This window comes from Phascolarctos cinereus, unplaced genomic scaffold, assembly GCF_003287225.1.
Source record: "Phascolarctos cinereus isolate Bilbo 61053 unplaced genomic scaffold, phaCin_HiC Scaffold_2;HRSCAF=192, whole genome shotgun sequence".
Taxonomy (NCBI): Eukaryota; Metazoa; Chordata; class Mammalia; order Diprotodontia; family Phascolarctidae; genus Phascolarctos; species Phascolarctos cinereus.
In genome coordinates, this window is record NW_027555625.1 from 311,234,118 (window position 1) to 311,261,753 (window position 27,636).

Consider the following 27,636-nt stretch of genomic DNA (forward strand, 5'->3'; position numbering starts at 1 on the left):
AGTTACAGTCACTTAGACATGCCTGAGCCAAAACCAGAATCTAGGTGTCTAATTCCCAGATCACTGCTCTTTCCATGACACCATGCTACACAGTCACCTAAAAAGAGGAGCAGGGTACAAATAGGACAATATGACCTCCATAAAGCCCTACTTTAGATCTGTCCACTCCTTTTACTGTGCCCTCAGAAGTCTGCTCCATAACTAATATACTTTTCTGACCATGAATGAGACATGACTTCCTCTCTTGCTACACTTCTCAAGACTTTCTCTCAAAACCCCTGACTGATTGGGAGTGGGGTGGGAGTCAGAATATATCTTGCTCATAACTATCTTAACTAAGTAACCTCTCCTCTGAAGTTCAAGACATCCAAATTTATCACTTATTTGGGATATGAGTCTTATTATAGTCAATAATTGATAAATATATTTATAATATATATAGAATCCTAGCACATTCTCCTTCCTTCCCCAATGATTTGAGTGTATGTCTCTTATTCCTGTCCTCATACCAGGGGACTTCAAAATACTTATTGATACCCCCTCAAATAGCCTATCGTCCAAATTCCTTAATCTATTCAGTTTCCGTGACTTGCTCCTCTATTCTGTCTCAACTAACCACATCTTTGACATTGCCATCAGTCACGTGTTCCATTTCCATGTTCACGATCTCCAAAATTACTTTATGTGATTGCAATATTTTATCATTCAGTCTTTCCCCATACATTATGTTTTTGTCCTCATTGTGACCTCTATTACCCCCCACCCCTAAATTATTTTTCCCCTTCAGGTCATCAACCCTACGCTGGATATATTCTTCTCCTTTTATTATCCCTACCCTTTGGTCGCTGGGTGGCACAATGGATAGAATGCCAGCCTGGGAGTCAAGAGGACCTGAATTCAAATCTGGCCTCAGACACACCGGCTGTGTGATCCTGGGCAAGTCACTTAACTCTGTTTGCCTCAGTTTCCTCATCTATAAAATGAGCTGGAGAAGGAAATGGTCAACCACTCCAGTATCTTTGTCAAGAAAACCCCAACTGAAGTCATGAAGACTCAGAGACAACTGAAATGACTGAACAACAACCCTTTGATGAAACAATTCAACTCTACACCATCCTCCATTTTTGATTCCCTTTCTTGCCCTCCTTGTTCTATTACTAATCAAACCTTTCCAAGACTTAATCCTGGATTATTCCCCCAACCCATCCTTCAGTCCTATTCATCATCCTGCTAAACAGAGCTAAAGGAAACCAGAAAACCATGAAATTGCAAATTTTAGTTAGCTAATATCAACTGGTTCTTGTATGCAACAGAATAAACATTCTATTCTTCCCTAATTAATCCACTCTCCCACTCTCAATAACAGCTGTTCTAAACTTTCTGGTTTCTCCTCAAGCCTCCAACAGCATTCTCTACATCTCTAACCTTTCAGCTGAGGATCCTGACTCAAGTTCGCCGAAAAAAAAAAAAATGAGAGCATTCTCCAAGAGCTTCATTTTCTCCCATCCACTGATCTCTAATCACTCAGACATCTCTCTCCACTATCTTCTCCTTCACTACAGTCTTGAATGAAAAGGTGGCCCTTCTCCTTGCCAAGATAAACCCCTCTACATGCAGCTTTGATCTTATCCCATTCCTTCCCAACTTTGCCAGAAAATTATTTCCATTGTCAACCCCAATCTCACTCTTAGTTCTCATCTCTCCCTCTGCACTGATACTTTTTCTCCTGCCTACCAAGATGCCCATGTTTTTTCTCATGCTTAAAAATCCCTCACTTGATTCAACCATCTCTGATCTTCCTATATCTCTCCTCTCCACCATGGCTAAACAACTTGAAAGAGCAGGCTGCACTCCACATCTTTACTTCCTTTCTTCTCACTCTCTTAAAAACCCTTTGCAATTTGCCTTCTGAAGTCACCATTCACCAGAAATTTCTCTTTCCAAAGGCATTTTCTCAATCCTTCTCAATCCTCTTGATGTGTATGTGATGTTTGGTGATATCTATCACATTTTCATTATTTCCTCCACTCTAGATCTTTCTGATATTGTTCTCATATCCCTTGGACAATTTCTAAATGCCGTTTTCTGGTTCTTTATGCGTGTTGCACTCACAGTGTGTTGTCTCCCAAGGCTTCTCTTGGGTTCTCTTCTATTTTTGTTCTATTTCCAAGACTTGTTAACTTTTTTATGTGTGTGTCATGGAATCCTTTGGTTTTCCAGTGAAGCCTATGGGCCCCTTCTCAGAATAAGGTTTTTAAATGAATAAAATGAAATACATAGAGTTACAAAGGAAACCAAATGCAATGAAATATGGTTATCAAAATATTTTTAAAAGTTCGACATGCAAGCCCCAGACTAAGAACTCCTGTTCTATACTGTCTTACTTGGTGATCTCATCAGATCCCATGGATTCAAGTGTCACTTCTAAACAAAGGATTGATCTATATATCCAGCCCTATTCTTTTTACAGAGCTGTAGTTACACACTCCAGCTGCCTCTTCAGCAAGCAAAAATGGGTAATTAATAATAATATCTAATATTTATATAGCACTTGCAATGTGCCAGATGCTGCACTAAGCACTTTCCAAGTATTATCTGAGACAAAGTTGTTTGGAGGGAATATTGGAAGAGATCAGTTCAGTTGCTACCTCTAATCAGCCATCTTAGATCCACCTCCAATTCATTATCATTTCAGAAAAAAACTCTTCTCTCTTTCCCAAGAACACCACTATCCTCCTAGTCACATACTTTTACTGTTATTCTTAGCTCCTTATTCTCATTCATCGTAAATATCAAATTCAATGCCAAATCTTGTCATTTCTACCATTACAACATTTCTCAAATATGTCATTTTCTCTCTACTCACTCAGCCACAACCTCAGTTCTAGCCCATATCACCTCTCACCTGGACTATTGCAATAGCTTTCCGACTGGTCTCCATGCCTCAAGTTTCTCCTCCTTCTAATCCATCCTTCATTTGGGTGTCAAGGTGATTTTTCTAAAGCATAAGGCTAACCATGTCACCCCCTTCCTCAGTGAGCTCCGGTGGCTCCCAATTACTTTCAGAATCAAATTGAAAGTCCTTTTTGGTATTTGAAGCAGAACCTGGGCCCTTTCTTCCCTTTCAGTCTTCTTTATACCTTACTCCCAAGTACTCTACAGTCCAGCTACACTAGTCAATTTACAAGCCCTCAAAACTGGCACTCCATCTCCCATCTCCATTCCTTTTTACTAGCCATCCAGCATGTCTGGAATGCTCTATCCCTTCCCTTCTGACTCTTAGTTTCTCTGTACTCCTTTAAGACTCAGATCAAATCCCTCCTTCTACAGAAAACCTTTCCTGATCCCTCCAGCTTCGAAGGTCTTCTCCTTTCAGATAACTTTCATCTATCTCGTACACATCTTGTATGTCCCTAGTTCTATTCATATTGTTTCCCCTATCATAATGTGATTTCTGAGACTATTTTTGCCCCAGTGCTTAGCAAAGCGGTTGGCATGTAGTAAGCGCTTAATAAATGCTTACTGAGTTGTCTTGAACTGGTATTTAAGACATTCCACAATCCAACTCCAGCCTACTTTGCCAACATTATTTCATATTATTCCTAGCATATAATTTCCACTTACTAAATGCTTGCTGACTGACTGACTATAGACCGTAATGGGAAATAACTAAGCAGAATTCCCAGGTTTTCAAGTTATTTTTCATATTCCTAATTCCCTGTAAAATGTGAGGTCATTCACAGGCAATCTAATATTTTCATAGTATATTCTGCGGTTATCTGACCCTCGCCATAACTAAGGGAAATGGAAGGAAATGGAACAAACATCTTCTAAGCACCTACTGTGCACAAGGTATTTTGTTAAATACTTTACAAATATTATCTCATTTGATCCTCACAACCATCTTATGAGGAAGGTACTATATTTTAATCACTATTTTACTGTTAAAGCAGGCAGAGATTACATGACTTGCCTAGGGTAACACAGCTAGTGAGTATCTAAGCCTAGATTTGAACTACGTATTTCCTGACTCCAGCCACAGAACTCTATCCTTTGCACCACCTAGCTGTTTCAGAAGAAAACAAAAAACATCGTCATGTATTTTGAATTGTATTTGGATGCAGAAGAACAGAGTATAGATCTGAATTCTTCCATTTACTTCCTGTGTTGTCTGGAGCAAGTCATAGCTGTGCTCTGGGCCAATTTCTCCTGCAAAATGAGGGAATTGAATTACATTTTCTCAAAGGTCCTTTCCAGCTATATATCCTATGAAGAGAAAACATGGCTGATGTTGATCTATGAGAATGCCTATATTGTTCCCAGCACTGAATATGATAGTGCCTTCAAGTACCAAAACATGTAATTAGTTTCCACTCACTCCTGGATGTTCCAAATCCAATTCATGACAGGCATTTTTTTTTACTTGAAAAGGGCCACCCACTTTTCTATTAAAAATTCTGTTCTGAATCAAAATGTTCTAAGACAGAGAAAAATTCTAATGGAAAAAGGAAGAAAAAAAATGAGGAGTGAGTTGTATGACTTAATCTTCATGTTTTTATGGGGATACATTACAGTTGCCCAGTGCCGTAACAGTAACCTGAGCGTTCACATTAGTACTTTCGAGTGAATTCTTATTGGTCACTGCTGGCTCATCAGTCTCCCTTGTCTCCTTCAGTAAGTCTGGAGGGAGACAAAACTGAAAGAATGTATTTCTGAGAAAAGCTTTAATGACCCCTCCAGGTGTACCTGACTCATGGGTTACAGACGCCCAGGGATGCATTAGTTTTTGTCTCTTTAGATTCAAAAGCAAGTAAACCTGTTTCTAGCTGTGTCCTTACTCACTGTCTCCACAGTATGCCCAGTCCAACTAAACCTTATTACTACCTTGAACCCTACTAATTCACAATCTAGCATAATTTGAATAGGGACTCCACTGGAATTTCCTTTTGCATTGTGTATGGGAAAGGCTTACCCAAAAAGGCGAAAAATGTAAACAAGGTTGTCATGAAACAATCTTGAGAACTACATAGAGAATATTTCCAAATGTGTGAATAGCATCCATTTGCATTTAAATAGTTGATAGGCTAATTGCAAACCTTTCTTGTCTGTTATCTATACATTCTTCTGTATTTGTTCCCCATGCCATGTTCCTTATTTTCCCCACTCCTTCTCAAGGCTCAACTTAGATGCCCTCTCCATGAATCCTTTCTGGATTCCTTATCCTCCCTTAATCCTCAGTGTCCTCAGTCCTCTTACTTTTCCTTGTACCACATTATTTGTAAACACAATGAATCTCCTAGTAGAATATAAACTCCTCAAAGGCAAGGACTGCTTAATTTGTATCTTTGTATCTCCCAGAACAGTGTCCTGCCCTTTCTTAATAAATATTTATTGTATTGAATTAAAACAGGTCCCTAAGAAATAATAGTTGCTAATATTTTATCAGTTCTCAAGCAACTTCCTTAAAATTAATAACACTATGTCTTTTCAAATGTTCAGTGATTTAAACTTATTCAGACTGGTCAGTCAGTCCAAATTGAACAGTTCTTCTATGTTGAAGCAGCAGAACCAAGCAAGATTGGGAGAATCAAACACTTGGGAGTTTTACTCAGCTTCTCTGGTTTAATTACATCAACTTTGGCCAGGAAGGTCTTGCCCACATGTAAATGTGTACATTGTTCTCCCTCAGACTGAAAAAATAAAATACTTTGGGGTTTGTAGTGAATTTCAAGATGATTGTAAGTCATGAGGGGGATGTGGCTGCAAATGGGATCCAAAATTCTGAAGTTTCACCTCCAGCCCTGACTGCCATATATTAGAAAGGGCTTAGACATACTGAAACATGTCTAGAGGAAAGCACCCAGGAGAATAAGGGCCCGGGAAAGAGAAGATCTAGAGGAGAATGATTTCTATCTTCAATGATTTGAGTAGCTGTCATGTGAAAGAGAAGTCTGTGAGCAATTTGCAGAGGCAAATATTGGCCAAAAGAAAATTTCCCAGTAGTTTGAACTATCTCAAAGTGGAATGGGCTGCCTACATGAGTCAATACCCTCTCTATCATTAGAAATCTTCATTAGGAATCAATTTTCAAAACACATGCTTCAGGTATGAGTTGGACTCTCTGATCTCTGAGTACCTTCCAGCCCTGAGAAGTCATTTTCCAATAGTTCTGACTTGAACTAAATAAATATACCCCAGTTTGGTGGGAATAGTCAGCAATATGAGAACCATTCTTATCCTCCCTCCTCTAAAACCTCAAATTGTTAAAAACCAGACCAGACAAAGCCCCAGAATACCCATTAGAGGGAATAGCAGATGAGATGATGCAATAAGTCTCTTCCATCTCTAATTTTGGATTCTGCATGGCTCCTGCTTCTTGGCTGGTTTCATATGCAAAGTCTAGGGCTCACAGTGTCTGCTGGCTGCCTTAGTCACAGCTGGTGGGTTTTGGTTTGCTGACTCACTGGATCTAGAGACCTAGCAGAGCCTAGTGCTTACAAAGCTTAGGAACTGAATGCATTGCTATGTACTGATCTTCAGAGAGCATCATTTTTTTCCTATCTAGGAGTAAAATTCAGACCTTTGCTTTGTGTCTATGCCTCATGCATGAAGAACTGAACAGTTGGAGTTCTATTTAATATACTTCAACAATCATTTAAGCACTTACTTCCTGCAAGACCATGTGCCTATATAAAGCTAAAGAAAGGCCAAGATCCTGCCATTGAGAACTTTGCCATCAACACTTATTTTTGTCCAAGATGGCATTTACACAAATAAGTGTGATAAATTATAGAGTGTGGTAAGAGGAAAGGAGATATCCAAAGTGTTCTAGTAAAATGCGAGGGAAGGGAGAATGGTTTTACCTTCTGGAACCACAGAAGGCTTCATGGAGAAGCTCAGTCTTGAAGGAAAAAGATTTCAGCAAGAAAGGAGATGAGGAGAAAATGTGTTCTAGGAATAGAGACCAGCCTGCCTGACTCACAGAAGCAGATCTCCTTTGGCTGGATCATAAAGTCCATGCTGGAGAGTAATACAAAATGAAACTATAGGGATAGCTAAAAGTCAGATTATCAAGGTCTTTAAGAGCTACACGAAGAGGTTTGTATTTTATCTTCTAAGCCACGAAGGACCCCTGAATGTTTTTTGTTCAAGGGAGATAAATTGGTCAGGCCCATGAAATAGGATGATTATCTTTCAAGTTTTTTGAAGGATGCATTGGAGAGAGAAGAAACTGGTGGGAAGGAGAACAACTAATCCATCAACAAGCATTTGCTACATACCTACTATGTGCCAGTCATGGATATGTGCTGTATACCTACTATGTGCTGAGGATACAATGACAAAGGCAAAACAGACCCTTTTCTCAAGGAGTTTATATCCTCATGGCAGAAGAGAGGGTAACATTCACATATATGTATGTACAAAAAAAAATGAATAAAAGGTAATCTTGAACAGTAAGGCATTAGGAATGGGGGATGTGGTGGAGGAACCAAGAAAAGCATCAGGTAGAAGGTGATAATTGAGATAAGTCTTGAGAAGAGGCAATGTTTGAACTACCTTGAAGGAAACCAGGAATTTCAAGATGTAGAAGTGAAGAGTAAGATATTCCAGGCTCAGGGGACAGGCTGTGCAAGAGTATAATAGCAGATAATGCCCTATGGGAAGAACAGCAAGGATGTCAGTTAGGAGTACATTCTAATAGCCTCCTAGAGAGCTGATGAGAACTTAAACTAGAAACCCACTCTGTGTGAGTGGGGAGGATGAGGCACATGTCTTTCCATCATAAAGCCATCTTTCAGAATTTCACAACAAAGTTATAAAAACTGATCACAATCTGAAGTCGAAGTTGTCCCTTTATCTACAAATGCTTGCTCCAGGAATTCAATCCTTTTCTTTAGTAGTGTCAAGTAAAATAATAGAGAAAGTAGTCACCATCCCTATCTTGTGCCTTCTGTAATTCCATATCAACTGTTTGTTCATTTGTTTCTAAATGTCTAAGAGGAGCCCATTTGGGTAAAGCACAACTGAACCTTGGCTTAGATATTTAGAAATGAAAAAGAAAGAAGGAAATAAGTGAATTGAGTTACTCCAGTAGGTCAGTGGCCAACTTATTTGTTCATTCAGGCTGCCCGAACCTCTTGAATTTCCAGATGAACTGGACACTTTAATAAAAGTTGTGCTCTAGCTATTGGTGAAGGAACAAATATCAAATGTGTTTGCTTCCTTGAACATTGATGAGTACTTCTTTTCTGTGGCCAAGTACAACTGAGGAGCATTAAGATTCACAGGGACTTAAAAGAAAAAGCAGAAATGGGGATAAGGGCAGTGAGAGGGGGAGCATTTGATTCTAAAATCTTTTTGATTAGGAGAGGGATAGCAGGATTGTCATTGATTTAACTTCAAAGAACTCCTTTATTCGCACAAATGACATATCAAGGTCTACTTCTGGATCTAGGTTACAGTATGGGCTTTATTTGACTTCCACATGAGTATGTGTGACTTTGTGTGTGTCTGTGTGTATCATTAGTGGAAAGAACACAGGAGTAGAAGAAGGTGGAATCCCTGGCCTCCATTTTAGCTCACCCACTTATTACCTGTAAGACTTTGGGCAAATCAGTTAATCTCTCTGGGCTCTATTTTTCTCATCTATGAAATAAAGGTCCATGGGCAGGAAAAGGGTATTTTTGTGTCCTTAAAAATATCCTGTGATTGAAACAATCACCCTACATGCATGTGAAGGTGGTCCTTTGGCTTGCCACTACTGCTTAGATATGAAAAGACAGTCATATTTTGTACTCTGCGTAGATATCAAGTATAACCCTTGCTCAAAGAGATGAATTTTTATTCTTCATTATCAAGGATTGCTGTTGTGGGGGAAGAAGGTGAGAGCAGTACACTGGGAAATGTAGATGATGTAAATAAACTAAAGAATATGCGTATTTTAATTGAAAGAGATCCCTCCTCATACCTCTTTGCCAGATTGTTCTCTCTACACTAGTGGTTTCTGAAGGGCTCTCAGGATTCCTTTTTCTGCCCTCCCTGCTGGTGATGACATCTGTTTGAAGACACTGCTGTGGTCCATTCTCCATGCATGATTCATTGGAAACTGGCTGCTTTGTAGGACTTAGTTGTTGCTAATCCTGTATTGCCACAACTGTTCATTGATAATCAAGGTAGCTCCCAGAATGCATAATGTTTTAACCAGAAGAGACCTTTGGGATCAGATGGGAACTCTGCAGCCAAGAGAGTAAATCCAAAGTTAGCTAATTAACAGTAGAAATGTAACTGAGGCCCACATTGGCTAATACTACCATATCAGGGACATAAAAACTGCCTTTTTGATTCTATGCTTTAGACTAAACCTAGTCACATTGGCACATCAGCATTGCCACATCCCCTCAGTCAAGTCCTAATAAATTTGTCTTTCATTTCCTTTACTGAGTTTTTCTTTCTTTTTTTTTTCCTAGGGGTTAAGTGACTTGCACAGGGTCACACAGCTAGTAAGTGTTATGTGTGTGAGGCCAGATTTGAGCTCAGGTTTTCCTGACTCCAAGGCTGGTACTCTATCCACTGTGCCACCTAGCTGCTCCCTGAGTTTTTCCTGATTGTCCCCAAAGTCCATTCACTGCATTACTCTGTCCAAAAGGATGGTCTGCATTATATTACAGTTTCCTTTAAATTGTTCCTAATGTTATTTTGCATGATTGCAATGATCCTTCATTGTACTACATGGCAACTTACAGTCAGAGAACATACCTTTTCTTTTATATATACTAACCTAACCTTTCCTCTTATGTCCTCAATCTCATTGCTTCCTATCATAGTTAGTGTGTTACTTCTAAAAATATCTTTCTCTCTAACTTTCAGTTTCTCCTTATCTAATCTGTTGCTTACAAACATACCCAAGTCACCCCCCTACTTGACCCTACCACTCCTCTAGGCATAGAACTTGTTACCATTATTCCTTTTTATGGTCAAACTTGTAGAAATAGCTGTCTACACAAATTTCCTCCACTTCCTCTCTTCTCACTCACTGCACAACACCCTGCAATTTGGGTTCTGACCTCATCACTCAATTGAAATGCCAAAGTTACCAAGGATCACTTCCTTGCCAAATCCAATGGCTTTCTTTGAGTATTCATTCTTCTTGATCTTTTTCTATCATTTGACATTGTTAAACAATCCTTCCTCTGACCTAGATACTCTTTCCTCCCTTGGTTTGCATGACAATCTTCTCTCCTAGTTCTCCTACCTTTTTGGTTTTCCCTTCTCAGTCTCCTTTGCTGTTTCCTTATCTACGGCTAAGCCACTCTGTGTGGGTATATCTCAGGATTTTGTATCAGACTTTCTCCTTCTCCCTCTTCCCTACTTCTCCTTCCTCCCTCCCTCCCATCCCACTGTCTCCTCTCATGTATTCATATCCAAGGAAACAACTCCTAGAACTATATATCTAACTTGTTTCTCTACTAAGCTACAACTCCGCATCACCAATTATTTATTGGACTTTACCAATTTTATGTTTCATAAGCATATTAAACTCAAACCATCCAAAACCAGAGCTCATCATTTTTTCCCCACAATTTTTCCCTTTTCCTAACTTGCCTATTTCTATTTAGGCCATTGCTATTCTTCTAGTCACCCAGTTTTGAAGTCTTAGAGTCATCTTTGATTCTTTTCTCTTCCTTTATCATCCCCATTATGAAGTAATTTTCCAAGACTTCTTATTTCTACTTCTATTTCTACTTCCACAACATCTCTCACATGTATCCCTTCCTTTCCACTTATAAGTTCAATCAATAAATCATCAAACATTTATTAAGGTCTACTATGTGCTATGTGCTAAGGATACAAAAAGAGACAAAAGAAAGTTGCTGTTCTTGAGGAAGCTTACAATCTAATGGGGAAAATAGCATATAATATATACAAGCAATATATAGGATAAACAGGAAATAATTAACAGAAGGAAGGCATCGGAATTAAGATGGGTTGGAAAAGTCTTCACTAAACCTTAACTAGACTAAGTATCCTTCAAATTGGTATCCTCACCTTTATTTTCTCTTCTTTGCAATTATCCACCTCACAGATATCAAAATGAAATTCCTAAAGCATGAGGCTGATCAAGGGTTTCTCAAGAAGCTTCAGTAACTCCTTATTACCTTCAGGATGAAATATCAATTCATCTTTTTCCTCTTTTTTCTAACTTTAAACCCCTTTTTAATCTGGCTCTAGCCTACCTTTTCAAATTTATTGCATATTATTCTTCTTCATTTTCAGGTACTCTATATTCAAATTGGCCTCCTTCCTTAGGGGGAAGTTCAGTCACTGCCATGGGCAATGTGGTATATTGTAGTATTTTCATTTTGAGTCACAGAAACTCAGAGTTGGGAGAGGCATCAGAAGATGTCTGGTCCACCAGCATTGGAACAATAATGCCCTCCCACTAAATCTCCAATATGTCAGCCTCTAACCTTTACCTGAAAGCCACCAACGAAAGAAAACCCAGACTCAGCCCAATTATTTTTTAGCTAGTGTTCATTGTTAAGTGTTTACTTAAATTAAGGTAATATGCTCTCTATAACTTCTACCTATTGTACTTCACTTTGTCTTTTGGAGACAAGCAGAATAAATGTAATCCACATTACAAATGGCAGTCCTTCAAATATCTTCCTTAAGTCTTCTCTTCTTCAGACCCACATGTGGCACATTCTCAAGGCCCTTTTATCCTCTTGATTATTCTACCTTAGACACTCTTCAGCTTTTCAATTATTACTAAAATGAGCACATTGAAATGAACAAATATACTGAATGTGACCTGACTAGTGCGGATTTCAGCAGAACTATCATTTCCTTCATTCTTGATATTCTCTTTCTCTCAATGAAATCTAAGATTGCAATAACTACCACTCTATCACTTGTTGACAATAAGTTGATCAGTTAACTAAAATCCTTTTTTTTCAGAGAAACTACTAGCTAGCCACCTCCACCTAATATATTTTTTAATTTATTCTTAGAACCTGAATATAAAACTTGACATTTATCTCTATTAGTTTCCATCTTATTAAATCCAGACCAAAATCCTTTTGGATCCTGACTCTAACACATGCCAACCTTTTCCAACTTTGCCTCACTTTCAAATTTTATAAGCATGTTATTATACCTATGTCTTTATCCAAGTAGTTGATTTAGAATGGATACAATATGGCATGAAGGACAACTCACATGGGCACTCCACTGAAGTCCATCTACCATGTTGGAATTGGTCCATTAATAAATCTTTGAATCTGGTCATACATTTAGTTCTAAATCTGCCCAGTTGTCCCACTGTCAAATTCATGTCTTGTCCTTGGCATGAGAGATCCTTTCAATGTTTAACTAAAATTTAAGTAAACTATACTAGCAAAATCAACATCATTTTCCTAATCTACCGGTCTAGTAATGTTTTCATAAAAGGAATTTACTCTTCATAAGACTTTATCATCACCACCTCTCTTTCCAGATTTCACATTCCATCCCTTTCATAATAAATTCTAGGTTCTTTCCAGAAACTAGTCAAACTCACTTATAGGTTACAGATACCATTCATTTCCCTTTAAAAAATCATAACATTTTACCTTCTCCAGTCCTATGGAATGTCTCCTATTCTCTATGTTGTTTCAAAACTCACTAACAGTGGATCACCAATCACATCTGCCCAATTCTTTCCATACTATGAGGTGTGGTTTATTTGAGCCTCATGATTTGAACTTATCAAGGGCAACTAGGTTGTTTTTTTGTTTATCTTGGGTAAGTATAAGGGAATTTCTTCTCTAACTCAGTGATTCAAAGGAGCTGTTGAATTAGTAATACTAGTAATTAGTGATCCATCATTGTGTATTATGTTTATTAGATGGCTTAGTTCATTATTTTAAGGAAAACCCACCTTGGAAATCCTGGGCCTAGATAATTGATTAAATTAGAAAACTCACTCAATGCCACACAAGGAGTATGTCTGACAATAGATAGTAGGGGAAGGGTAGAAAAGTGGTATTAGCAAAACAAAACAGAATTTAGCATAATGGACAAATTGCTGAATTGAGAATCAGGAGAGCTGGATTCTAAATCCCCAGCTCTGTCAGTCAGAAAACATTTATTAAGCATCTACTCTGTATCAGGCACTAAGCTAAGTGTTAGGGATGCAAAAAGAGATGAAAGACGATATCTTTTCTCAAGAAGTTCACAGTCTAATAGAAGAGACGTAGGTTTAAAAATTGAGGCTTGGATACTGTGTGACCTTGCAAAAGCATAAGATGACCCATCTTCACTTACACTTCTTAAAACTCCAGAGCCCTTTAATGTTCTGGCTAAATGTCTCCCTCTATGTCCAGTCTGTTGCTAAGTTCTATCAATTTCTTCTTTACAGCATCTCTCATATTTACCTCCTTGTCTGTTGTTACAGTCAACACTTTGGTGAAGGCATTCATCACCTTACACTCAGACAATTGCAATGGACTTCTGTTAGGTTACTTGCCTAAAGTCTCTTCCTACCCAGGTCATCATCTACCCAGTATCCAATGTGATCTTCCTAAAGTACAGGCCCAACATTGCTGCCTCCATCTCAATCAACTCCAGTGGCCCCCTATCACCTTCAAGATCAAATACAAAATCCTGTTTGATGTTCAAAGCCCTTCATAACCTATCCTCCTCCTCTCTTTCCAGTCTTTTTACATTTTCCTCCGCATCATATACTCTTTGATTCAGTAGCATTGGCCCCCTTGCTTGTCCATGAACAATGCATTTCATCTCTCAGCTTCAGACATTTTTTTCTGGCTATCCTCCATGCCTGGAATATTCTCTCTCATCTTCATCTACTGGCTCCTTTTAAGTTCCAACTAAAATCCCATTTTCAACCCCATTAATTACAGTGCTCTCCTTTCATTAATTATTTCCTATTTATTCTGTATGTACCTTGTTTGTATGTAGTTATTTGTTGTATTCCCCATTAGATTGCGACCTTTTTAAGAGCAAGGACTATTGCCCTTTCTCTGTATCCCCAGTGCCTAACAGAGTGCCTGACACATAGTAGATGCTTAAGAAATGTTTCAACATCATGGTGGAAATCATCCTGATCTGTATCTGGCCACTAGACCCAGTGGTTCTGGAGGAGAAAATGAAGCTGGTGACTTTGCACAGTGCCCCCTCATGCAAATCCAATTCATTTGCAAAGCATGGCATCATCTTCCTGATATCATGGTCATCTTCGAGAACAAAGGACAGACCACAGAGTATCAGAGGAGGAGAGAGGGGACATTCAAGAGTATTGCAAAGATGAAATCAACAGCCCTGGATTGAATATTTAAGGTGGAAAGATTTAGTAAGGACTCAAGGATTATACCTATGTGGTGAACCTAGAGGAAAAGAAAGTTTAGAAGGGTGTAATGTTTAAGGGGAAATAAAATGACTTCAGTTTTAACATGTTGAGTTTAAGCTGTCTATTGGACATACAGTTCAAGATGTCTAAAAGACACTGAGATTGGGGCAGGATAGGTAGATTAGAGAATTATCAGCATAGAAATAGTAACTAAAGACATGAGAGCCGATGAGATCACCAAATGAGAAAGTCTACAGAGAGAAGAGAACCCAGGACAGAGCTGTGTGGGACACCTAAAGTTAGAGGGTTTGATCTTGATGAAGATCCAGCAAAGGAGAATGAGAAGAAATAGTCAGGTAGGTAGGAAGAGAACTAAGAGAGCATAATGTCACAAAAACCTAGGGAGTATCAAGGAGTAGAGTATGATCAAAAGTGTCAAAAACTGCAGAAAGAGCAAGGAGAATTAGGATTGAGAAAAGGCCATTAAATTTGGCAATTAAGAGATCATTGGTAGCTTTTAAGAGAGCAATTTTGGCAGAAAGGTGAGGTCAAAAGCCAGATTGAAAGGGGTTAAGAAGAGAGTGAAAGGAGAGAGTTGAAGCACCAATTGCAGGCTTTCTAGTTTAGCCACAAAGAAGAGTTCCTATAATTAGCAGGGATGGAAGGATCAGATGAGGGGTTTTCTGAGTTTGGGGAGACATGGGCATGGTAATAGGCAGTAGGAAAGGAACCAGTATACAAAGAGACATTTAAAATAATAGAGTACAAATGACAGAGGGTATCTCCTCCTATTGGAGGAGATATGATAAAATGGAATCACTTGGACAAGTAGAGAAATTAGCCTTGGTAAAGTAAAGTCACTTCATCATGTGAGACAGGAATGAAGGAGGAGATAATGGCAGAAGGCATATAAGTGATATAAGAGGAGGAAGAAGGGAGAAGAGGGAGTTGATAGCAAATAGCTTCAGTGTTTTCTATAAAATATGAGGCAAGTTTCTTAGCTGCGAGGGATAGAAAGATGGGGAGCCATGAGATGCTTGAGAAGGAAGGAAAGGTTTAGAAGAACATTTAATTCAATCCTTGATTATCTTCCTTCTAAAAGAGGTCCAAGGGGTGGGGAGGATGGGCAAGTCAGGTGAGGAGCTGAATAGGGATAAATCCAGGCCTGTCCTAAAGGATCAAAGCTTCTCTCAGATAACAAAAATAAGCTTCATTTTTTTTCAAACATAAGCAAAAATAATTTTGACATTTGTTTATTTTGTTTTAAATTTTGAGATCCAAATTCTCTCCCTATCCCCTCCCCATTGAGAAAATAAGCAATTTCATATAAGTTATACATGTACCTTCATGCAAAACATAGTCATGCTGTGAAAGAAAACATAGACCCTCCCCCCCAAAAAAAAACCCACAAGAAAAATAAAGTTAAAAAAAGTATGCTTCAATCTGCATTCAGACTCCATGCATTCTTCCTCTGAGATGGACAGCATTTTCCATCATAAGTTCTTCAGAATTGTCATGGATCATTGTATTGCTAAGAATAGATAAGACATTTACAGCTGCAATACAATATTGCTGTTACTGTATGCAATGTTCTCCTGGTTCTACTCACTTCATTTGCATTAATTCATGTAAGTCTTTCTAGGTTTTTCTGAAATCTGTCTGTTCATCATTTCTTATAGCACAATAGTGTTCCATCACAATCATATGCTTATTCAGCCATTCTCCAACTGGTGGGCATCCCTTCAATTTCCAATTCTTTGCCACCACTAAAGGAACTGCTATAAATATTTATGTACCTGTAGGTCCTTCCCCCCACCCTTTCCTTTTTTAAAAATCTTTTCACAACATAGGCCTAGTAGTGGTATTGCTGTGTCATAAAGTATGCATGCTTTTATAGCCCTTTGGTCATATTTCCACATTGCTCTCCACAATGTTTGAGTCAGCTCACAACTCCACCAATAGCGCATTAGTATCTTAATTTTTCAACATCTCTGCCAACATTTATCATTTCTCTTTTCTGTCATCTTAGTCAATTTGATAAGTGTGGTGTGGTAACTCAAAGCTGTTTTAATATGCATTTCTTTCATCAATAATGATTTATTTATTTATTTTTGTTAGGCAATCAGGGTTAAGTGACTTGCCCAGGGTCACACAGCTAGCAAGTGTCAAGTGTCTGAGGATGGATTTGAACTCAAGTCTTCCTGACTCCAGGAATGGTGCTCTATCCACTGTGCTACCTAGCTGCCCCAATCAATAGTAATTTAGAGTACTTTTTCACATGACTATAGATAGCTTTCATTACTTCATCTGAAAACTTCCTGTTCATATCCTTTGGCCATTTGTCAATTGGGGAATGACTCTTATTTTTATAAATTTAACTTGGTTCTCTATGAGAAATGAGGCTTTTAGCTGAGCAACTTGCTGTAAAACTTTTTTCAGTTATGATTACTGACTGTGTACTTCCCTTCACCCTATTTCCTGCACTGTTTATCCTACTCTTCTCTCCCCTATTGCCCTATCCCTCCTCAAAAGTGTTTTGCTTCTGACTACCACCCTCTCATCTATAAGCTCTTCCCCCTTCTCTTATTCCCTTCCCCTCCTATTTCCCTGTAGGGTAAGATAGGTTTCTATACTCAGCTGAGTGTGGATGTTATTCCTCCTTTGAGTCAATTCCAATGACAGTAAGGTTCAAGTGTTCCCTGTCCTTATATCCCTCATCTTCCCTTCTACTGTAAAAGCTCTTTCATGCCTCTTTATGTGAAATAATTTACCCCATTCTACCTTTCCCTTTTCCCTTTTCTCGGTGCATTTCTCTTTCTCACCCCTTACTTTTATTTTTTATATATCATCCCATCACATTTAACTCACACCCAAGGAAGAAAAATCTTTTACTGTGGAGGGGAAGGGATGGGGTTGAGAGAGAATGAATGAATCTTACTTTCATCAGATTTGGCTTAAGGATGGAATGACACATACAGTAAGTTGGGTAGAGAAATCTGTCTTACCTTACAGGAAAATAAGGGGGAGGATGATAGAAGGGAGGGCAGACTGGGAGAGGTGGTAATCAGAAGCAAACACTTTTGAAGAGGGACAGGGTCAAAGGAGAGAATAGAATAAATGGGGAGTGGGATAGGATGAATGGAAACATAATTAGTTTTTCACAACGTGGCTATTGTGGAAGTGTTTTGCATGAGTACACATGTATAACCTGTATTGAGTTGCTTGCCTTCTCAATGAGAGTGGGTAGGCAGAGAGGAAGGGAGAGAATTTGGAACCCAAAGTTTTAAAAAACAAATGCTAAAAATTGTTTTTACATGCAACTGGGAAATAAGATATACAGGCAGTGGGGTATAGGAATCTATCCTGCCCTACAGTAAAATAGAAGGAGAAGAGGATAAGAGAAGAGGGAGTGACAGAAGGGAGGGCAGATCAGGGGAAGGGGGATTCAGAATGCATGCTATCTTGGGGTGGGGGAGGGGAGAGATGAGGAGAAAATTTGGAACTCAAAATCTTGTAGAAGTGAATGTTGAAAACTAAAAGTAAATTAATTAGAAAAAAAAAGTTGGGTTCTTCTCCCAAGATGGAAGGGGAGCAAGCTCCCAAGCTTCAGGTATTTTATCCTGCTCTTTTCAGAGCTAGTTCAGGGGTGGGGGTTCTGTAATTTTTCAGTTCTTCTAGAGTGGTATGATCTAAGGAGAAATGTGCTTACTGCCTTCTGGCAACTCGGATCTTTAAACAACCACAAACACTCTTTTCCACCCTGTTACTGTGATCAGGGTCCCCACTCCACTGTAGTCCCAGGGTCTAGTGTGGTAGTGCTCTTCATTGCCCTGGAATTGTGACCCAGAACCTTGTATGATAAATGTAACTGAGTCCTGAACCAGTGCTAGCAAAGGGTCCTCTGTAATCTCCTTTAACCAGTTGTTCAACCTTCTTACCATCTGTGGGCTGAGAGCTCCTGAAGCTGCTGCCACCAACTCAGTCAACCCCAAGGCCTACTATTGGTGTTCCAGGCCTGACATATGCTGGATCAGCATGTACTGGACTGTGCTCCACTCTCACCACAGTGAAACAGACCTTTCTTGTCAACCTTCTTAGTTATCTTGGGCTGGAAAATTCTTTCACCTTGTCCTTTTGGTTGATTCCACCACTTTTTGAGGCATTATTTCAAAGTTGTTTGGAGGGGAATTTGTGAGAGCTCAGACAAGTGTCCCTGCTTTCTACTTACCCATTTTGGCTCTGCCCCCAAACAGTAGACTTTATATAACATTTATTTATATCTACCCAATAAGATAAATAGCATAATAGTATCTCTACTTTACAAATGAGGAAATTAAGACTGAGAGTTTAAGTGACTTGCCGAAGGTCACATGATTAAATTTGAATTAGAATTAGATTAGAGTCCAAGGATTTTGGCTCCAATTCCATTTCCCCCCCAGTACACCCTACAAGGATTCTCTTCCAAATAAGTGCTATGGTAGTCCTTGGATTGTCATTGTTCAGTTGTGTCTGACTCTTGGTGACCCCATTTGGGGTTTTCTTGGCAAAGAAAGTGGAATAGTTTCCCCTTCCTTCTTCAGCTCATTTTACATATGAGGAAACTAAGGCAAACTGGGTTAAGTGACTTGCCCAAGTTCATACAGCTAGTAAGTGCCTGAGGCCATATTTGAACTCATGTCTTCCTGACTTCAAGCCTGGTACTCTATTCACTGCACCACCTAGCTGCCCAGTCCTTGGAAGGATAAACTAATATGACTTTATTTTCTCCCATATTGCACTTTTAATTCTAAATTACCTTCTTGCAAATATGCACCACTGGTAACAAAAGGAGATACGGAAGGAGGATATGGATTATTAATGGAACCTTGTCACCACTATTGGAAAAATAAGTACAAGCAAATACCCTATTTAGAACCCTATCATCTTCATAGCTCAAGAACAGTGCTTTATATATAGATATACACATATATACGTATATATTTATGTATATTTATGTATGTGTATGAGGGATATAGATCTACACAGATATATATATTTACGTGTGTGTGTGTGTGTGTGTGTGTGTGTGTGTGTGTGTGTGCATAATCACAGGTCTGGCAATGTCATTGGAATAGGGAATGCCCAGAAACGAAGCTCCCTCTGTCAATGTAGATAAATACCTTCTCTACAATGTACATTCTTGGAGTTGCCTGCAGCACTGAAACATTAAGATTCTTGCCCAGGATCATACCAACAGTATGTGGGAGAAGCCAGGCTTGAACTCTGATCTTTCTGATTCTAAGGACATTTTTAACCTATTATACCCTGCTACCTCTCCATAATAATACATAAGAAACACAAATCCATAAAGTTCAGAGTAACTGAGAGTAAACCCTATATCTCATAGATTTTAGACCTTCCAACTTCTAAGTCCCTTAGAATTGTAAATTTAGAGAATGAAAAACATCTTAGAGTCCATCTAAGTCCAATGATGTCATTTTGGAAATGAAGAAACTGAGGCCCAGAAAGGCTTAGAAAATCTCTAAAGGCCACAGAGATAGTAAATGGAGAGACAGAATGTGAACCCAGATTGTCCAGTGTTCTTTCCAATGCACCACACTGCCTGTTATAATAAATAGGAATTTCAAATCCAGAAAGTTCAGAGTAACTGAAAATAAACCCTAAGTTTCATCATATTTTGCTCCATTCAACTTCTAAGGAATTTCTGTCCTTCTAAGTCCTTCCAGTTTGCTAGTTATTATTAATACGATATTTTCAATGAAAATCCTTGTTTCACCGTTCATTGACCTATGTGATATTATAGTTTGGCCTATACATGAAAGCCATATATTCATTGAAATTCGTATGAAAAATGGCAGAGGAGAGAAAGATATTGGCATCTTCATGACTCCTTTGAGGAAAATCATCTTCTGAGCGAGTTAAGCAGCTGCTAAGATCATCAATGTATAGATTAAACAGGTACTACAATAAGAATATGTATTAATCATGTCCGATGGACTCAGCAGAGGTCATGAAGGTTAAGCCCCAAAAAGCTGAATGGGGTCTGTTCTATCCTGGATAGCAATGGTTTGCTTCTCTTAAGGCCCCAAGCTCAGATCATTTCCCTTGCACTAATCTGTGAGGATCACCGAGTTCACGCGTCAAGAATGCGTGGTAATAACCACAATAAGGGCATAAGCAACTGTAGACATGGAAAGTCTGTGTATGACTGCCTGAAAAAGACAGCTCTGGGCACTGGGCTCTGGAGTTTCTGACTCACTCTCTCCAGGAGCCTCTGAGGCCTACACTGGAATTCTATCACTCTCCTCTGTTTCTCCCAGAAACATAGATTTCTTAATGGTATTCATGGACTGGCCCTCGGGGATCCCAAGCTGCCTCATTGTCCAGACAGGATGTCCATCTTATTGCATTACATTCTAGCCTTCCTCACATCTCACACATAGACACACTGGACAAATGTACAGCTGTGACCTCCCCATGAGAATCGTGGGAGGGAATGAGCTGAGTAAGGAAAGGATTGCCTTGTGGCTGATAACCATGAGATCATACTATGAGGGTTTTCCACATCCGTGGAAGTCATCTATTCAGAGGGCTGACTCCCTCCCCCAGTTTGGTAAGGGCTTAACCTTGGAGGTAACGTAACTTTGTCCAAAATCTCTTGGGGGGAAATATCTCTTTTTTTGTTTTTTTTTAACAAGGATATAAAAAACTTATTAAGAAATAGCAACTAACTAGCTAGCATACAAGCCCCAGGCCTTGGCTGCTGTTATAAGTTTGTCAGAACATAATCAGTGTCAAGATTTGCAACCTGGCAAACAGCAGTAGACAATAAACTTCTTGGAAAAATAAAAATCAAAGGCTCACTTTCTTAAAAGAAGGGGCTACATTCATAAGTCATCCATAACCTAGGAATACAGGCCAAGGATGCCAATTCCATTGAATGGATTCACATGGCCAAACACCAGGGATACTCAGAAGGGGAATCATAGGTTCCTATCCCCCTATCTGGCTGTTGATAAAAAAAAAAAATAGATTGAGCTCTAACCCATACAAGAATCCATCCTTCAAAATAAGACAAGTGGTCACCCAGCTTCCACTTGAAGAACTCCAAAGACGAGAAACTCACCAGCTCCTGAAATATCCAATTCTAGGTTTAATCCCTTTTATACTTAACTAATTTTTGTTTTTTTGTATCTCCAGTACCTCACATATAATAGAAATTCAATAAAGGCTTGCTTATTGATTGACTGGTTGACAGAAACCTGGAGATAGCTATTATATCCCCGCCTTCTTACAAATCTTCTTTTCCCCATGGTAAATATCCCCATTTCCTTCAAGTGATTAATGGGACATATCTTGCTTCCTTTAATTGTATTTGTATTCCATTTTGGGTCACACTCCAATTTTGTTAATGTCATTACTAAGATGTGTTGACTAGGGCTGAGCACAACACTCTTCATGGCTTCTGAGAGAAAAAGTCAGAATAGGAATTGAAAAATGAAAGTATATTTTTTGACTCTAAAGGAGGTCATACTAGGGACAGATAAGGTTCTTCATGATAGAGGTTTGCCAAAAATTGAAGAACTCATTGAAGTCTAGAGTAGGTCCAGGACATCTGATATGACTCCTGACCATATTCCATTCCTCTGGAGTCAGTGGGGGAAGGTTAGAAGGGGAAACAAAGTTTAGTTCAAGACTGTCTTCAAGGTTCAAGGGTTCCTTTTGGCTGTACCTGGATTGGAAAGGCCATGTGACTTGTCATATGGTCATATGACCATAGGAGTTAGAGTCAGAAGAGACTTTGGAGATGATCCAGTGCCACCCCATCATCTTATAAATGAGGAAACTGAGGTACAGAAAGAAGTGAATTTCTGAAGGTAATACAGCTATTAAAGTAACAGAATTCAAATATAGATCTAGAGATAGAAGTCCAGTGTTTTTTCCCCCATACCACCTGAAACTTGGTCTAAATTCATAACAGGAATCTCCCCCCCCCATACTCCTATGGTCTGGATAAGCTTGGAATAAGCAGAGGCACAAGGAGAACAGACTTATGATATCCTCTGTCTTCCTCATCATCCCATGCCAAGGGAGCCTTTCTTCACTTTTATTAGCCGGCATCATACCAGGAATTCTGCCTTTATTTCTTCAGCCTCACATGTCTAAGTCCCCAGTCACTCCTTTGAAGTTTATAGCCCTTTGCCCTGTTCTTTGTTTTGGTTCCTTGCACCCTCTGACGTCTTAGATTTATTTGAGTGGGTGATGGTCTCCTTTCTAAAGTAACCATCTGCAGATGTTGGGGCTGTCCAAAAAGTTACAAAAATATACGTTCCTGAATTTTCACCCATGCTATATTCAGTGTGAGCATTTGTATATCTTTGAGACAGTTGTCAAAGGGCATCTCTGTCAATGATATCAAATCAAGAGGGTCTGCGTTTGCCCCTGAAGAACAGAATAGAGTTTAAATTGACCGAGACAAAGCAGAGAATGATCCAGTGAATGGTGAGCATCAGAAGGATCAAGCAGAAAGCCAGACACTAAAGGGGAAGAGTGTGTGACACAGATGTGCAGTGAAGAATGACTGTCTCCCCATGGTATTTTAGCTCAAGGGAGAGTCTCTACTTCATTCTCTGTATTTTCTGTCTTACTTAGGACATCTGAGAGTGTTTTTGCCCGTTGAGCTTCTTTCTCCATCCCAAGTGTTTCTATTTTGAGGGCAATCCATAGCTAAGAGTGAAAAAGGAGCCAGAATCTTCCATACTTTAGGGACATCAGAAAAACATTAACTTAGTGGTAAGGTTCTCACTAAAATGCTTCACAAGGGCCTCCAAACATCCTGTTCAAACTCCATTCAGTAGAAAATTGCTTGTCATTTCCAGATGATTGCCAAGATCCTTTCCAGCCATAAGCCCTAGAATTCAATGAGCTTGTTTGCACATTTCAGCCCCGGGAAAGTAACAGCTATGAGGAGAGAAACTTCTAATATCAATTCAGCTGGGGTGTGAGGAACTACTCCATTAGTAAAGATTCACCCTGTAGTGAGGCATGCTCCTGGTAGGTCTTCCCAACATAGCCTATCAATTAACGATAGAAGCATTTTGAACATCTGGGCACATTCCCTTAAAGTAGGATCCTCTGTGGTCCATGTGTGCTGGGAGAATCCCATCTGAAACCTGAATCTTTAGGATTCTTTTACTGGGCCTGATTTTATTAAGAGAAGGGACATCCCCCTGTAGATTAAGCATCCCAGATGTATAACCCAATGTTCTCAAACACTGACTAAAGAAATAAGATCCTAGAATTTGGAGCAGAAAAGGACCTTAGACATCTTCTAGTCTAACAATCTCATTTTTAGAGATAAGAAAGCTGAGGCTCAGAGTATGTGTTTGTCCAAGATCACATAAGTATGAGAAACAGAGGCAGGATTTGAACCCAGGTAGTCTGACTCCATGAGCAGCTAGGTGGCACAGCGGATGAAGTGTCAGTCCTGGAGTCAGGAAGACTCATCTTCCTAAGTTCAAACCTGGCCTCAGACACTTACTAGCTGGGTGACCCAAGCCACTTAACCTAGTTTACTTCTGTTTCTTCATCTGTAAAAATGAGCTAGAGAAGGAAATACCAATCTGCTCTAGTACCTTTGCCAAGAAAACCCCAAATGGGGTCACAAAGAGCCAGACATCACTGAAAATGACTGAATAATTCTGACTCCATGATCAGTATTCTTTCCACGATATCACGGGATCTCTGACTTTAAATTCAGTGTTCTTTCTCCACTATACTGCTTCCATTCGATATTGTCTTCTAGGAGGCCATCTTGAGGGGGGAAATAAGATATGGCCGCACATTGGGCTTCTGTAATCCTGTAAAGTTAGTGACTTTCATGTGGATTTCAGTAGAAGGATATTAAAGGAATTCCCCAAGTTCATATGAAAGCCACTAGCTTTACGAGACTATAGAAGCTCAATGTGTGGTTATATCACATGACATGAAGCAGGGGAACAACAGTAGGTTGGTTTAATGGAAGCAATATATGCCAAGATCCTAGTAACAACTCTCATCATTCAATCAAAATTGTTCTCTCCAAAGTTATCAGTGATCTCTTCATGGCCAAATCTAATCAATCCTCACCCTTCTCATCCTCTTTGCAGTATTTGGCACTTATGGATCAATTCCTTCTCCTATATACTCTCTCCACTCTGTTTTGGTTATACTACTCTCTCCTGCTTCTCATCTTACCTGGCTGACTGTTCCTTAATCTCCTTTACTTCTTCTTCATCAATGTCATGCCCATTAGCTGTCAGTGTCCCTACAGCTGTTTGGGTCCTCTTCTCTTTTCCTATCTTGCTTGGTGGTCTCATCAGGCCCAGTGGATTCAACAATCATCTCTTTAGAAATGACTCCCAAGCTTATGGAAGTGATTATTGATAATTCAAAATAAATTAATTTTAAAAAAAAGAATTTAAAAAAAAGGAAATGTTCTATATACTTAGCCCTGATCTCTCTCCTGAGTTATACTGTCTTTTGGACATATATATGCCATAGGTATCTAAAATCAGCACACCCAAAACAAAATGCATTATATTTTCCCAAAAACTTTCCTCTGTTACAAATTTCCTTATTAGATCGTGAGCTCCTTGAGGACAGGAACTGTCTTTTGTCATCTTTTGTTTGTATTTCCAGAATTTAGCACAATACCTGACATGGGGTAGGTGCTTAATAAATGTTTATTGACTATGGCTACCAAGAAAACCCACATATCCAAAACAATTTTGGTTCTGTTTTCCATTCCCGCATCACAAACTTCCTATATTATACATTTAAAACTAAATAACCCATAGGCATCTCAAACTCAACATGTCCAAAGGGTAACAAACACATAATCTTCTGAACGTTCCTATTACTATTTTTATTAATCTTTTTAATTAAAAAATGTAACAATTTTTATTAATTTATCCCTTCTACTACCCAACTGAGCAAATTTTTAAAAAATCCTTCAATATAGCTACAAAGTTGAGCAAAACAATTCCCACATTAGGCATGTCTAAAAATATGTCTCTTTCTGCATTTTAAGTTCATTAGCTTTTTGTAAGTGTATATATATATATATATATATATATATATATATATATACACATATATATGTATATATGTATGTATGTATATTTATATATATGTATATATGTATGTATATTTATATATGTGCATATTTCATTCTTGTGGTTTATCAAGTTGATCAGAGTTCTAAAATCTTTCAAAGTTTTCTTTTCATAATGTTATGATCATTGTATAAATTGCATTCCTAGTTCTGCTCACTTTGCTCTACATGTGTTGAGACTGCCACCATCCCTGTAGTAAACCAAGTTCTCAACTTTGGTGTCATCCTTGAATCCTCACTGTTATCCCACATATCTAAGCAGTTGCCAAATCTTGTCATTTCTGTCTCCACAGCATCTGTCATATACCCTTCTCTCAACTCATATAGTTGCCCTAGTTCAGGGCCTCACCACATCCTGCCTAGATTAATTAAACAGCTTCCTACTTGCTCTCCCTACTCCAACACATCCTGGCAAAGTGAATTTCCTTAAGCATAGTTCTGCCCATCTCACCTGTCGCAGTCTAAAGCTAACTCTGGTTGGTCCCCTAGTAATTCAAATCCAATACTGGAATGAAATGAGACATGTGTAGGTCATTCAACAGGTAGCAAAAAGACACTTATTTAGCGTTAGCAGAGAAAGGTTACTCCACAAGGATACAGCACTCTGCTCTGGTGCACACTCTTCCTATACTTACGTACTGAAACTCATCTGATGGAAAATGCTAACCACAACTAGAGAAAGACATTTGGAGTCTGAATGCAGACTGAAGCATACTATTTTCACTTTTTTTTCTTTCTCATGCTTTCTTCCTTTTTGTTTCAATTCTTCTTTCACAACATGACTAACGTGGAAATATGTTTTATATGATTGTATATGTATAACCTCTATCAGACTGCTTGCTGTCTTGGGTGGGGGGCAGGAAAGAAGGAAGGAGGAGGGGAGAGAAGAAGGGAGAAAAATTTGAAACTCAAAATTTTACAAAAATGAATGTTAAAAAATATCTTTACATGTAATTGGAAAAAAAGTAAAATAAAATAAAACTCATCTGATCATCAGGGTAGGGGGTGCTGGCTCTCAAATCTGAGACTATACCAAGTGAGACTTTTGGTGCCCTTAGGTGGCCAAGAATCTATACCAACATGGTCGGAGGCCATCAGAAAGCTACATCAATAAAAATATAGCTTGAACCTTAATCCTTTGGGTTAGTCAAGGCTTGGAGACAGTCCCCTTGTCTTTTAGGGGGGAAAAAAACTAGCTCTACCTATTTGTGGATCAGGGGAGGAACTCTAATAGATATTGATCCTGTCAATATCTATATCTATATCTATATCTATCTATATATATACACACACACAAATATATATATATATATATATGAACTACTTGATTTAACATTTAAATACCTTGGCCCCTCCCTACTTTTCCACTTTTCTTATGCTTTATTTGCCTTAATACACACTGTGGTCCTTACTCAATTCTTATTCAATTCTTCCTCCTCCTATACAAACTCTATCTTCTGTCCCTATTGCATTACCACAACTGTCCCCCATGCCTGAAATGCTCTTCCCCTTACCAAGACTCAGCTCAAATCTTATCTCTGCAGGAGGCCTTTCCAAGTCCTCCAAGTTATGACTAATGCCTTCCCCTCCAATGAAATTCCATCTATTCTGTGTGTAGCTTGTATGCACCTAGTTATTTATATTTTGTCTCTTCCATTAGAATGCAAGGTCCCCAAAGAGCTCCTCTTTGTACCCTGGTACTTAGCACAGTGCCTGACCCTTGGTAAGTGCTTAATCATTAGTCATTGACTGACTCTTGTTGTCACAGTGCTTAATGTTTACAGAGACCTGTATTTATAGTTGTCCACTATAGTAGGCAGTACAAGTATAATCAGCCTCATTCCTCAAAAAAAAAAAGAAACTGAGGCTCAGAGAGTTCAAGAGACTTGTGCAAAATCCCATATCTAGTGAATGAAATAAAAGAAGTAAATTGTGTCAATTTACTTGGGTAAATTGATGGAGTTGATAAATTTGGGATTCAAATCAGGGTCTATCTTGATTCCAAGTCCAGGACCCTTTCCATTCTACCATCTTGCATCTATCCCATGCACTTTTCTCAATGAGTATCTGCCCCTATATCCTTTTGACAATCACTCTTTTTGTTATGCATCATTTCTCTACTCTGCCTTGATAT